The 13,775-nt window shown below is 47.8% G+C and overlaps 1 protein-coding gene across 3 annotated transcripts in view; it reads right to left on the reverse strand.

The window, feature by feature from the left end:
• cdon (cell adhesion associated, oncogene regulated) overlaps nt 1-11,064 on the reverse strand; it is a 287,217-nt gene extending 276,153 nt beyond the window's left edge. For all 3 annotated transcript variants that reach the window (XM_072486781.1, XM_072486779.1, XM_072486777.1), the window contains exon 1: nt 10,832-11,064. The gene's annotated coding sequence lies outside the window, so the exon portion shown is untranslated. The remainder of the gene's footprint in view (nt 1-10,831) is intronic.
• Between the last annotated feature and the right edge of the window lie 2,711 nt (nt 11,065-13,775).

Raw genomic sequence — 13,775 nt, forward strand, 5'->3', positions numbered from 1 at the left:
AACAACAGCTGGAGCTGACCAGCCTACTTCAGGTAGCTTGATCCGAACAGCATCTTCCGGAGATAGCATGAGCATTGTACGTCAGCTTTTGCCGGTTCCTGAGTTGCTGCACCTTTTGCAGCACTGGGAGGTGATCCAGGTCTGGTAAGTGTACGGCTGGAACAGTCCGCAGGTCTCTATTCATAAGGAGTTGAGCCGGAGACATACCGGTGGACAGAGCGGTTGCCCTGTACGCCAACAGTGCAAGGTTGAAGTCAGAAGCCGAGTCCGCAGCCTTGCAGAGCAGTTGCTTCACTATATGGACCCCTTTCTCAACCTTCCCGTTGGACTGCGGGTAGTATGGGCTTGAGGTGAAGTGGTTGAATTGGTACGACTTGGCGAAATTGGACGACTCTTGGCTGTGGAAGCAGGCACCATTGTCACTCATGACAGTGAGTGGCGTACCATGCCTGGCAAATGTCTCCTTGCTGGCCTTGATGACTGTCCTTGATGTGAGGTCTGACAGCTTCACAACTTCCGGGTAATTTGAGAAGGAATCTATGATGAGCACATAGTCACGCACATTGGCGTGAAAAAGGTCGATTCCCACCTTGGACCACGGAGAGGTCACGATCTCGTGTTGCTGGAGTGTTTCTTTTGTTTGAGCAGGCTGGAAACGCTGGCAGGTCGCACAATTGAGGACCATGTTGGATATGTCCTGGCTGATTCCAGAACAATAGACAGCTTGCCGGGCCCTGCGCCTACACTTTTCGACACCTAGGTGTCCCTCGTGGATTTGTTTGAGCACTAAGCTCTGCAGACTGTGAGGAATAACAATACGATCTAGCTTGAGGAGGATCCCCTCGATGACTGTCAGGTCGTCCTTCACATTAAAGAACTGAGGGCATTGCCCTTTTTGCCAGCTATTTGCAAGGTGGTGCATTACACGCTGCAGAAGATGGTCTTTGGCAGTCTCTTCACGAATGCTGATCACTCTTTTATCTGAGGCCGGGAGGTTGCTGGCACACAGCTACACCTGTGCCTCAATCTGGCGGATGAAGTCAACCTGTTCACAGGGCGAGGTGATGGAGCGGAACAGGGCATCCGCAATTATCAGCTCCTTGCCTGGTGTGTATACTAACTCAAAATCGTACCTTCGGAGTTGAAGGAGAATGCGATGAAGCCTGGGCGTCATGTCATTCAAGTCCTTATGAATGACATGGACCAAGGGTCTGTGGTCAGTCTCCACTGTGAATGTAGGTAGACCGCAGACGTAGTCATGGAACCTTACAATGCCGGTTAAGAGGCCCAGGCACTCTTTCTATTTGGGCGTACCTCTGTTCAGTAGGAGTCATGGCCCTTGACGCATAAGCAACTGGAGCCCAGGACGAGGAGTCATCCCTCTGGAGGTGCACCGCACCAATGCCGTCCTGGCTTGCGTCCGTGGAGATTTTTGTTTCCCTGTCCGGGTCAAAAAACGCTAGTACCGGAGCAGTGGTGAGCTTCGCTTTGAGCTTGAGCCACTCTGCTTGATATGTGGGTAGCCACTGGAATGCCGTGGACTTCTTCACCAGATGCCTGAGAGCCATGGTGTGTGAGGCCAAGTTGGGAATTAATTTTCCCAAGAAGTTCACCATGCCGAGGAAGGGTAGTATCGCCTTCTTGTCTTCCGGGGTCTTCATGGCGTTAATGGCCTTGACCTTGTCCGAATCTGGTCGCCCACCCTGTTGGGATATCTGGTCGCCCAAGAACTTGATGGTTGACATGCCAAAGGAACACTTGGCTTTGTTCAGCTTGAGGCCTTTTGCATGGACACATCAAAAGATTTGTTTGAGACGAGATATGTGTTCCTCGGGGGTCGTGGACCATATGATTACATCATCTACGTAGATACGCACACCCTCAATGCCCTCCATCATCTGCACCATGATCCTGTGGAAGATTTCAGAGGCTAAGACCATGCCGAACGGCATACGGTTATAACAGCACCTGCCAAATGGTGTGTTGAATGTGCAGAGCTTCCTGCTGGACTCGTCCAGTTGTATCTGCCAGAAACTACGCATTGCATCTAGCTTCATGAAGAATTTGGTGTGTGCCATCTCACTGGTCAGTTCCTCCCGCTTCGGGATCGGGTAGTGTTCCCGCATTATGTTCTGGTTAAGATCTTTGGGATTTATGCATATCCGTAACTCTCCTGAGGGCTTCTTCACACAGACCATCGAGCTGACCCAGTCAGTCGGCTCCGTCACTTTAGAGATGATGCCCTGGTCTTGGAGCTCCTGTAGCTGTGCCTTTAAACGTTCCTTCAGAGGAGCCGGCACCTGGCGTGGTGCATGGATTACAGGCATGACATCAGGCCTGAGTAGGATCTTGTAGCAGTATGGCAGAGTGCCCATTCAATCAAACACATCCGGATATTGAGCAAGGATGTCATCAATGTCAGCCTGAAGATCCACATTGGAAGAAGACATGGCATGGACTCGCTGTACGAGGTTGAGTAGCTTGCATGCATGGGCACCGCGGTAGCAGGGATGCCTTATCAGGCTTGACGATTTCGAATCGCAGTGTGACATTGATGGTCGTGTTGGAGACGAATAGATGACAAGATCCTAGTGCAGTTATGGCATTGCCATTATAATCAGGAGTTGGCAGAAGAATTTTGGGTTGCTTTTTAATGCGGCCAAAATCAGCTTGAGAGATGAGAATGGCAAAAGCACCAGTGTCCAGCTTGAACTGGATGCTGCATTGATTAACTTGTATGACAGCATGCCATTTGTCCACGGCATCCACATTGAGGATAGATAGGCGTCTTGCTGAATTTGAAGAGGCATACTCACATGTAGTGATGATGCCCACACGATAGGGGGACTCCAGGCAGTCGTCCTCTGGATCCGTAGTGCTACCAGGATCAGAATCCAGTAAACTTTGCTGTACACATCGAACGCGCTTGCGTTGGAATTGGGATCGCTGGCCCTTGACTGGTGGTGCATGTCATAATATCCATTCATGTATATAATGAGATGCAGACAGGCAGTGATTGACACACAGGATAACCAATGAACACACACAACACAGAACAACCAATCACCAGACAGGACACCACCACTATAAGCCCACAGGGCATTAAGACTCTCCTTCTCGATCAGGACACAGCTACTGAGATAGTTAGAGTGCACAAGCCAGTGAGCACCATCTCCATGTGGTGGAGAGCTAGTCTGGTCAAGCCAGTAGGAGGTTATCAGTTAGATTAATAAAGTCAACCCACAGCAGATTATGTACAGCAATCAGCAAGTTCAATGAAACAGTGTTGGACCATCTCCTGTGTCGGAAGCCTGTTTCTAGTTTCACTGCATCCAGTTGCAGTCAACGTTGAACCAACTCACTTAACACATCAGTGCAGACCTATACAACGCTGCATAATGTCCAGGCTTCCCGCAATTTAAACATCGCCTGCCTTTTGCAGGGCATTGCTGCTTTAAGTGTGCAGTGCCGCAGTTCGGGCACGTCATGACGTTGACGTCGTTACGCTCTGTGCGTCGTCACACATGCGCATTGCGGCCAGCCGACGTTCGCACCTGCGCACTTTGGTTTTTGGGCGCTTCATTCTCCCGTTCGTGTTGCGCATGCGTGGGGCCCCGGGAAAAGCGCGCTAAATGGCTGCTTTCATCAATACTGAGGAGCTGCATCCGGGATGAAACGGTAGTACCGATTTCTCGCATGCTCATGCACTATACACGTCTCGATTGCGACTGGCAGGGTCATGTGCTTAATTTTGAGGAGTTGCTCCCGCAAGGAATCGGAGTGCACCCCAATCACGATCTGATCCCTGATCATGGAATCAGTGGTTGCACCATAATTGCAAGACTGCGCTAATATACGGAGATGAGTTAGAAAGGATTGGAATGGTTTATCCTTGCCCTGAAGGTGTTGCTGGAAGATATAGCGCTCAAAGGTCTCGTTTGTTTCGACTTCACAGTGACTGTCGAACTTCTCCAAAACGGTCTTGAATTTGGTCTTGTCCTGGCCGTCAGTAAAATTAAAGCGAGATGAAAATCTGGATGGCTTGGTCCCCCGCAGTTGATAGGAGCAGCGCGAATTTTCTGGCATCGGACGCATCCTCGAGGTCAGAGGCCTCAATGTAGAGAAGGAACCTTTGCTTGAAGACCCGCCAGTTGGCGCCGAGATTGTCGAAGATCCGTAGCTGTGGAGGGGCCTGGATCTTCTCCATGCCGCTGGAAGGCACTTGCTGGTCATCACGGAATCACATGAGGTAAACCACTCGTTAGTAGACTACTGGTACCATGTCGTGTTAATCACCCTGGGGTAACACGGACTGCAAATGGATGCAATTGTACTTGAAAGTAGACTCCAAACTTTGGTGTTGGTTCAATACACTTTATTGAACCTGTTTAGCAGTGCACACAGTTCGCTGTGGGTTTTACACTCTACTATTCTAAGCGTGCTTACTATAACTAAGTAGACCAGACTAGCTCTGAACCACGTGTAGAAGATGCTAACTGATATATACACCCTGTCTGTCACTCCAGTTGTCACCAGTGAAAAGAGGCAGAGTGTTGATGCCTCGTGTGTTTTATAGTGGGAGACCACCTTCTAGTGTTCAGCCTGGTGATTGGTTGTATTCTGTCCTGTGTAATTGATTGGCTGTACTGGGTGTCTGTCACTGCCTGTCTGTATCTCATTATGTGCATGAGTGCATATCATGATAATTCAATGTTACATTTCCGTATGGGTCGTTCATCAGAGGTCCTGGAGCTCATACCAACACAGCTTTGTCCTACCGTGGACTTTCCTGCAAAGCTCTCTCCAGCAGATTCAGTTGAGATCCTGGCGTGTTTGTGTCTCTGGCCCTCTCTTCCTTAGTCCAAAAAGATCCATCTACAGTTCTTCACACAGTCCTGTAGTTTGCTTGATGGCAGCTACCAAACGGAGTAAGCTCTCCTCAATAATTTTGTGCCCTGAGCACGTGACATCAGTGCAACCGGCACGTGACCTGCTCTCTCCCCTCCTCTTCCCACTGAATTCTTACTGTTCTTTGACACCCTTGCCTCTCCGATGCCTGAGGACCCAGTTCCTCGCTCACCTTCCATATCCAAGGTGTCCATCCAAAACGTGGACAGGATCAGGATGTTGGGCACCCCATCATCCATTTGTATGCGCTTCAGCACGTTACATCTTCTCTTCTGAACATAGTCCATACTCTACGTGCAACACCATTGCAGCCTCGTGACCCATGCCCCCCTCCTCCTGCTTGAAGTGACCATCAAATTGACACTCCACCATCTTCTATACATACAACATGAGCAACAATATCTTCCACCCTTGGCAGGCACATGGATATGTGCCATTTGGCACTATGAATCTGACACCCCTCATAGAGTCCTACAGCGCAGAAAGAGGCCTTTCGGCCTATCGTGTCTCTGCCGGCCATCGTGCACATATATCAATTTAAATCCTATTTTCCAGCACTTGTCTGTAGCCTTGTATGCTATGGTGTTTCAAGTGCTCATCTGAACGCTTCTAAAATGCTTCAGTACCGCGACTTATGGCCACCCAGCTCCATCCAAGTTGTGACTCACTGTGGCGGTGTGCAGAGATCACTGAATCTTTTCTGGTACTTTATCCACATGCGATGCACCACATTATGACCTCTCACCCAGACAGGCACCTATGTCCAGGTCCAGGCCTCTTTGTCTGGTGGGGTGGCCTCCTTTGGCCATCCCGTGGTATGGGTAATTTACACCTGGCACTCTCTGTCTCCCTCAGAGCGTGTAGACAGTCATCTCACAACTGTGGGACAGAGTGCCAACCAGCATTGGCAGCCTGCCTGCCGGACCCACTGGGTGCTGAGAACAAAGAAAGGTACAGTAAGAAGTCTTACAACACCAGGTTAAAGTCCAACAGGTTTGTTTCAAACACTAGCTTTCGGAGCACTGCTGAGTACCTGAGGAAGGAGCAGTGCTCCGAAAGCTAGTGTTTGAAACAAACCTGTTGGACTTTAACCTGGTGTTGTAAGACTTCTTACTGTGCTCACCCCAGTCCAACGCCGGCATCTCCACATCAAAGAAAGGTACAGCACAGGAACAGGCCCTTTGGCCCTCCAAGCCTGTGCCGACCATGCTGCCCGTCTAAAACCTTCTACACTTCCAGGGTCCGTATCCCTCTATTCCCATCCTATTCATGTATTTGTCAAGACGCCCCTTAAATGTCACTACCGTACTTGTTTCCACCACCTCCTCCGGCAGCTAATTCCAGGCACCCACTACCCTCTGTGTAAACAAAAACTTCACTTCCACATCTCCCCCAAACTTTGCCCCTCGCAACTTAAACCTATGTGCCCTAGTAATTGACTCTTACACCTTGGGAAAAAGCTTCTGGCTATCCATTCTGTCCATGCTCCTCATAATTTTGAAGACTTCTATCAGGTCGCCCCTCAACCTCTGTCATCCCAGTGAAAACAAACCGAGTTTATCCAACCTCTCCTCGTAGCTAATGCCCTCCATATCAGGCAATATCTTCAAAGCCTCCACCACATCCTCTGGTAGTATGGCGCTCAGAATTGAACACCGAGGCGGTCACTTGTGCCAGGTTTCTGTCTCATCAACAGCTCCATTAAGCTCCTCCTCAACTCATTGCAGGCTTCATGAAGGTGTCTGGACTCATTTTGAATTTTTTTTTTAAGAGTACCCAATTATTTTCTTTTCAATTAAGGGCCAATTTAGCGTGGCCAATCCACCTGACCTGCACATCTTTGGGTTGTGGGAGCGAAACCCACGCAGACATGGGGAGAATGTGCAAACTCCACAAGGACAGTGACCCAGGGCCGGGATTCAAACCCGGGTCCTCAGCGCCGCAGTCCCAGTGCTATCCACTGCGCCACATGCTGCCCTCTGGGCTCATTTTTTACCCTCTGGAAATCATTTGACCCAGTGCCTGCCACACTCCTGCCCCCACCAGCAGCGCTGCACCAGCCAGCATGAAATTGCATCGTTCTGACATTCGCAGAATGAAGAGGACACTGCGAGTGCTTCCAAGCCCAATGCGCGCCCAATGAGTGTGAAATTCAGACCATGAGTTTTGACATTGTCCAAAGGTTGTTTCTGCCATGTAGTGACTGCTCTGGTGTAATTTAGATGACTAACTCAGGGAAGGTAGTGATGGTAAGAAATAGATTTAGGTAAGAAATAGATTTAGTCAAGAGGGTGCTTTTTAATTGATAGCTTTTTACTTTTCAAGGTTTTTGGTCAAATGGCATCTCATAGAATTTACAGTGCAGAAGGAGGCCATTCGGCCCATCGAGTCTGTACCGGCTCTTGGAAAGAGCGCCCTACCCAACACCTCTACCCTATCCCCATAACCCAGTAACCCCATCCAACACTAAGGGCAATTTGGGACACTAAGGGCAATTTATTATGGCCAATCCACCTAACCTGCACATCTTTGGACTGTGGGAGGAAACCGGAGCACCCGGAGGAAACCCATGCACACACGAGGAGGATGTGCAGACTCCGCACAGACAGTGACCCAAGCCGGAATCGAACCTGGGACCCTGGAGCTGTGAAGCAATTGTGCTATCCACAATGCTACCGTGCTGCCCACACGGGCACAATGGCATCTCAGAAGTTCGACTGTAACATCTGTAGTGACAAAACACTGCAACTGATGTAAAGGAATGAGAATTTATCCCAGGACTAATAATTCAGAAAATGGCAGTTCACGATCCTCCTACAGGGGTTTGAGAATTTGAATTCAAAAACAATCTGAAAATAAAAAGTCGATACCAGTAAAAAGCGACCATGATGCTGTCTGATTGTTGTAAACCATCCAACTGTCTGAATAATGTCCTTCAGGAAGAGAAGCCAGCCGTCCTTATACACTCAGAGTCAATATATGTGACCCTACTCCCACACCAGTGTGCCCTCTGAAGTCACTCAGCTGTACCCATGAAGCAGACCCACCCTCTTGGGGAGTGGGGCTTTGCCAGCTATACGTGCATCCAAATTGAATTTTACACATGTAGTAGTGCCAGTTCTCACATGATACCCATTTCCTGGAATCTAGATTAATAGAGCACCAATATAGACATAGCTTCATTCACGCAGATCAGGCTAATCTCCTCTTCCTCCAGGACACTGAGGCCAATTGTGCGACTGAACTGATCCACAGCCACAGGCTGGCATCGGTACAGACCGAGGGCTCCTGTGCTTTTTCCCCTTTTTGACACAGTGAACAGCAATTTGCAGGCTGTTTGGATTGGTCGATGCTGGGTGAGTGATTTTTTTTTGAGAGTTGATTGAGGAGACTGTTCAAACAGCCCAAGTCCTGCAAGCGAACCCCCACCCATCTCCCCTCCCTCCCCTGCAATGTATGAAACTTTGTTACACCCATCTTCTCATTGTTTGGGCTTCAGCAGCTCTTGGCTCAACTTGGTTACCGATGCAGATGTGCCAGCTGCTGCCCTCAATGCCCAATACACCACAGTCAACAATTTGCATTCATATGGTGCTTTAATGCAGTAAAATGGCCAAAGGCATTACAGGATTGCTATCAAACAAAATTTGACTTTGGGCCACATAAAGAGATATATTAGGACAGATGGCCAAAGAGCGTCTTAAAGGAGGAGAGGGGGAGAGGTTTAGGAGGGAAATCCTAGAACGTAGACACCTGGGAGGTGGAAACATAGCCACCAATATGGAGCTATGAAATTGGGGATGTGCAAGACCCAGAGTTAGAGGAGTGCAGATATCTTGGAGAGCGTGGGCTGGAGGGGACAGATTGGGAGAGGTGAAACCAAGGATTTGAAAATAAGGATTAAAATTCTGAAATCAAAGTGCTGCAAGACTTACAGATGAGAGCTTACGTAGGGCAACTGGCATAGGGGTGATGGGTGAATGGGACTGTCTGACACTTCATGATAAGGAAGATGGCATTGCCATTTCAGAATGTGTACAGGAACTGCTCAGCTCATTCAAGCCTTATTGTTTCTCTTCTCTCCATTTTCCCTGATGCATGATGGTGAACCATTCCATGGGCACTGTTTGCTATTTGATCGTGAGAACCAGGTGTCTTTTTTTTTCTTTTTAAAAATAAATTTAGAGTACCCAATTCATTTTTTCCAATTAAGGGGCAATTTAGCGTGGCCAATCCACCTAGCCTGCACATCTTTGGGTTGTGGGGGCGAAACCCACGCAAACATGCGGAGAATGTACAAACTCCACACGGCCAGTGACCCAGAGCCGGGATCGAACCTGGGACCTCGGCGCCGTGAGGCTGCAGGGCTAACCCACTGCACCACCGTGATGCCCGAGAACCAGGTGTCTTTGATACTGTCCTTCCTACACAGGCAAAATCCTACACGAGGTGACAAGCAACATCAGGAAACCTGGATAGACCTTTCTCCTCATCAGTGCGATGTGTCACAACCACCTCTGTAGGACTCGATTTCTCTCCAGGTATTGTCCTCATTGTCACAGGATTGTTAATCGTGGCCATAATATCACTATGGGGCAAATAAAGCAATGCCCCAAGGGCTACCTCAGCTGGTGATTGAACCTGTGCTGTTGGTGTTATTCTACACTGCTCTAGGCATAAGCTGACCGTCACTGAGCCCACCTTCCCACCACTCCCTTGAAGGACAAACTCGGCACAGATCAAGTTGAGAGCTGGGATCTTCCTGCATCGTAAGACCCAGCACCACATCTGGAATTCCTTTCACCTACTGAACCACTGGTGCTGCTTAGAAAACCAGTCTGCAGACTGGGGCTACTGTGATCTTTTCTATTTGAACAATATATGGGGTTTATGTTAAGGTCAGTGAAAGAAGCTCAAATAACCTCCCCAATGATAGGTAGATTATCAAATAATAGAGTGGTGAGTTGCCTCCTATATATAATTTGTTGATTGGATTTTCTGTCGACAATTGTTCAGCCGTCCTCTCTTCTGAAATGTTGGAATCTCCGGTGTTTACATAAACCAAGGAATCTAATATTGCCCTCTTTCATTTAAAGATTGGTGTCCACAGTTCTCCAAACACAATTCAATCAATTTCTCACAGTTAACAGTCCTAGTTTGACGTGGAAACCCAATCATGTTGATGCTGGTGCGTAAGCTCACAGACTCAGTTTCACCCCCATAAAGCTGACAGCAAACAGTTCTGACCCGTTCAATCATCCACTCTGTGTTTGCTGACTATTGCAGTTAACTCACCAGTACACCATCTTGGTTAACACTGACTAGCGAACAAACTGACTCCAAACGTGTGCGAGTTGAAACAGGTGGATGCGCAGTTGACCCAATTGTTCTCTGAAATGGACATCTTGGGCATCAGTATACGTGAAACCCTATTTCACTTCAGGCTTGGTATGATTTGCCAGTGACACAACAGTCAAATCAGCCTCAGTTCTAAGGATTGACAGTCTTCCTTTTTCTCAGACATATAGTTAAAAATCTTAAGTGCCACTACGCCTCTCTCTCACACATCCTTACCCTTGAATAAACAGGAATTCCAACCAGTAATATTTTTAGAAAAACGTTGTTAATCAGAGATTCATGACTGTGTAACAGTCATTATAATGTGTTTCAGGCTGAATCACATCTGTGATTCTGAGAAAACCCTGGATGTGCAATACCATTAAGAAAACTTGCAGTCGGCTCCTTTCTCCACACCAGCTTATACAGGGAAATGAAGAGAATGGCGATTTTTGCTTGTTGAATCCTAGGTGTCGATTACAAGCCCCTACAAAACCAGTGAAGGAACAGCATCAGCTCACGCAGTCCTTTTAAAGGATGCTTTTGGTTCGCGTTCACGGAGCTCCGGCTCTCCTGTGCCACTTACCTCGGACCTGGCCGCCTCCCTGTGATCTCCTGGTCTGACAGCTTTTTCCAAGTGCTGGACAGTTTTGAAGATTTCCTTTAAAGTTATAAGCTCCTCTACAATGGGCTCACTGCCCAGATTCCTCACTAGCACAGCCAAGAGAGAGAAAAAAAAACCTTTTGCAGTCAAGTAAATAAGAGAATAGTGCGGGAACTGTGGGAATGTTTAAGGAGATTGGTCATTTCTCTGTCAGTCTTTGCTAGCATCAGCTTGTCTTTTCGGCAGCCTACAGCAGACAGAAAGAAAATCTATTTACCAGGCTTCAAAATTGACAACACATGCCTGATCCTCTCTGCACTAGTAAATAGTTCTTTCATGCTGGGCCAGTTGCCATAGCAACAAACATGCAGGAAATATCCCAGATAACTAGAATAGTGGGAAAAACATATGTTTTGGATAAAGTTTGGCAGTGGATCGTTTATCTTTCCGTTCTTAGAAGTTCAATTTTCAGATAGGCACCTTCTTTACATCATAGCAAAGGTCAGAGGTTGTTGAGACTGACTCTAGGCCTGGACAGATGAATGTCCTTTCTCCTGAAAGACTTAGTGAGTGGAGATTCAATTAAAAGTTAACCTGGGACCCTGGCCAGATGCCAATGGATGAGGTTCACCTTCACGAGCATAATCTCCTCTGAAACTGCTGATAATTCGCAGGACAGAAAATAAACTTTCACAGACTCCAACTGAGAAAATATTTCTTTACCAGTGAAATCATTGGCCAACAGTGCAAATAAAGAGCAAACATTATATTTTACCCAAACGCAACTCTTGCCCGGCAACAATCGCCTTTGTTAATCTCTCCATGTTTCCTTAAGGTTTTATTATTTATTATCTGTAGAGGCTGATTCATAGTAGACCTCAATTCAGTGGCTCTCTGTCACCTAAATGTCTATTCTTCAGGTATGAACTCACAAACATTTGAGTGTTGCCGAGCTGTTTGACTATGGGGGCCAACACTGCCTAGTCTGATTCTGTCCTCATGTTAACACAGACAGAAGTGCAACACTTTCCAAGAACAGGCACTAGATAGAGGTCAGGGGTGAATCAAACTGGATTAATGTCAGTCAAAAAGAGTCGGTAACACATGACACAGACAGTTAGGGGTTACTGTGTTCCTGACTGTGTTTCTAGCTCCCTCACACTGTCTCTTGTGACTCCTTCCCGCAGCATCCTACATTACTGCCTATTTCTGGAAAGTTTCTCAATATCCTATTTTGTAAACAATTTGTGGGATATTGCACTCATGTACACTGTGATGAAAGCCACAGGTTTGATCTGCCTGTGCTGGGGTTGTACTGAGCTGAGCTCAGTCCAACTCCTGACTAAGATTTATGGCTCAAGCAGTCACACACTTGCCTCTGAATCACGAGATTCTGAGCTTAAATCCTACTCCAGGACTTTAAGCACAAGAACCAGCACTGCCACTCCGTTCAGCACGAAGGGAGTGCTACACTGTCAGAGATGCTGTCTTTCTCATGAGATGTTAAACAGAGGTGCCACCTGCCTGCTTGAGTAGATGTAAAATAACCCATAGTACTATTTTGAAGAAGAGCCCCAGTGTCCTGAGCAATATTAATTTCTTAACACCACAAAGACAGGTTATCTGGGGCGAAATTCTCCTACCCGCCCCGCCACATTTCTGCGCCGACCGGCCGGCGGGAGTCTCCGTAACACCGGCCGGTCAATGGGGTTTCCCATTGTGGGGCAGCCCCACGCCGTCGGGAAACCCCCGGTGCCGGCATTGTCACATTAATATTTGTGGGAGTACAATTGGCTGCAGCGTTTCCTACCTTATGACAATGACTGCACCTCAAAAAATGTACTCTATTGGCTATAAAGTGCTTTGAGACACTCAGTAGTTGTGAAAAGCACAACATAGATGCAAGTTTTTATCTCTTATACGCCAATCCAGTCTGTTGCCACCTGGGCATACGGCTTTGCATCCGCGAGTTGGGACATGCGCAGAGTCGGGAGAATTTCCGACTCCGCAATTCCAACCTCGAAAAATGACTTCCCAAATTTCCAATTTTTGGTCTGGGGGACAGAATGGATTCCGAGGGCAGGCGACCTCGGGAGTAGTCAGGGATTGGAGGTGGGCCTGGCAGGGGTTGGGCAAGCCGGGCGCAGAAAGGTTGGTTGTCAACGATGTGCTGCAGGAGACTATGGGGGCCAACACTGTTGTTGACTTGTCAGGGGAGTGACCAAGCTGTAAATGTTGTCCAGCTTCTCTCTGACTTTGGAACGGATGGCCAATCATGGGCTTTCCCAAGGGAGAAGTGTTATTGTTGCTGCTCAGTCAAAGTGTACTCTACTGAAAGCATGGCGTGGATTCCCAAGACATAGCCATGGAGATGGCATTGTCTTACCGTCACTTCCTGGTACAGATATTATGCAATCATGTAGTTAGCTGACAGGATTAAGTTGGTGGATGAATGATGAACAGTGCCATGCTCATTATCCCATCCACTTGCCCTCTTGCCATCCATCTATCAGGATGCATCCACACTGTTGACCATTAACTAGGACCCTCACAAGTGTCACAGCATAACAGTGTGACTAAGAGGGAGGAAGCTAGCAGGGCTGTCAGTGGTCAGGCAGCACAACATGCCACCTTGGAATCACCACATGACCCATGACACCAAAGAATTGTGCAGTCATTTTCCCCACCACACCTTAACATTAATCATTGGTGATATGGTGAAAATTGATTAGTGCGTGTAAGCGTACAGAAATGAATGAGAGCACTACAATCTGAGTGGCTCACTACCCTTTTCACCGTACATTTTTATCGATAGACTGTCACATAGAGGAGATGTGGGCAAAGGGTGGATCCAGCTGTCTCACACTTTTCTGAGCAGGACCATCAAATTTTGGGGAACAAGGCCTCGAACCTGCTGGCCACCATA

Source organism: Scyliorhinus torazame, chromosome 21 (genome assembly GCF_047496885.1).
Source record: "Scyliorhinus torazame isolate Kashiwa2021f chromosome 21, sScyTor2.1, whole genome shotgun sequence".
NCBI lineage: Eukaryota > Metazoa > Chordata > Chondrichthyes > Carcharhiniformes > Scyliorhinidae > Scyliorhinus > Scyliorhinus torazame.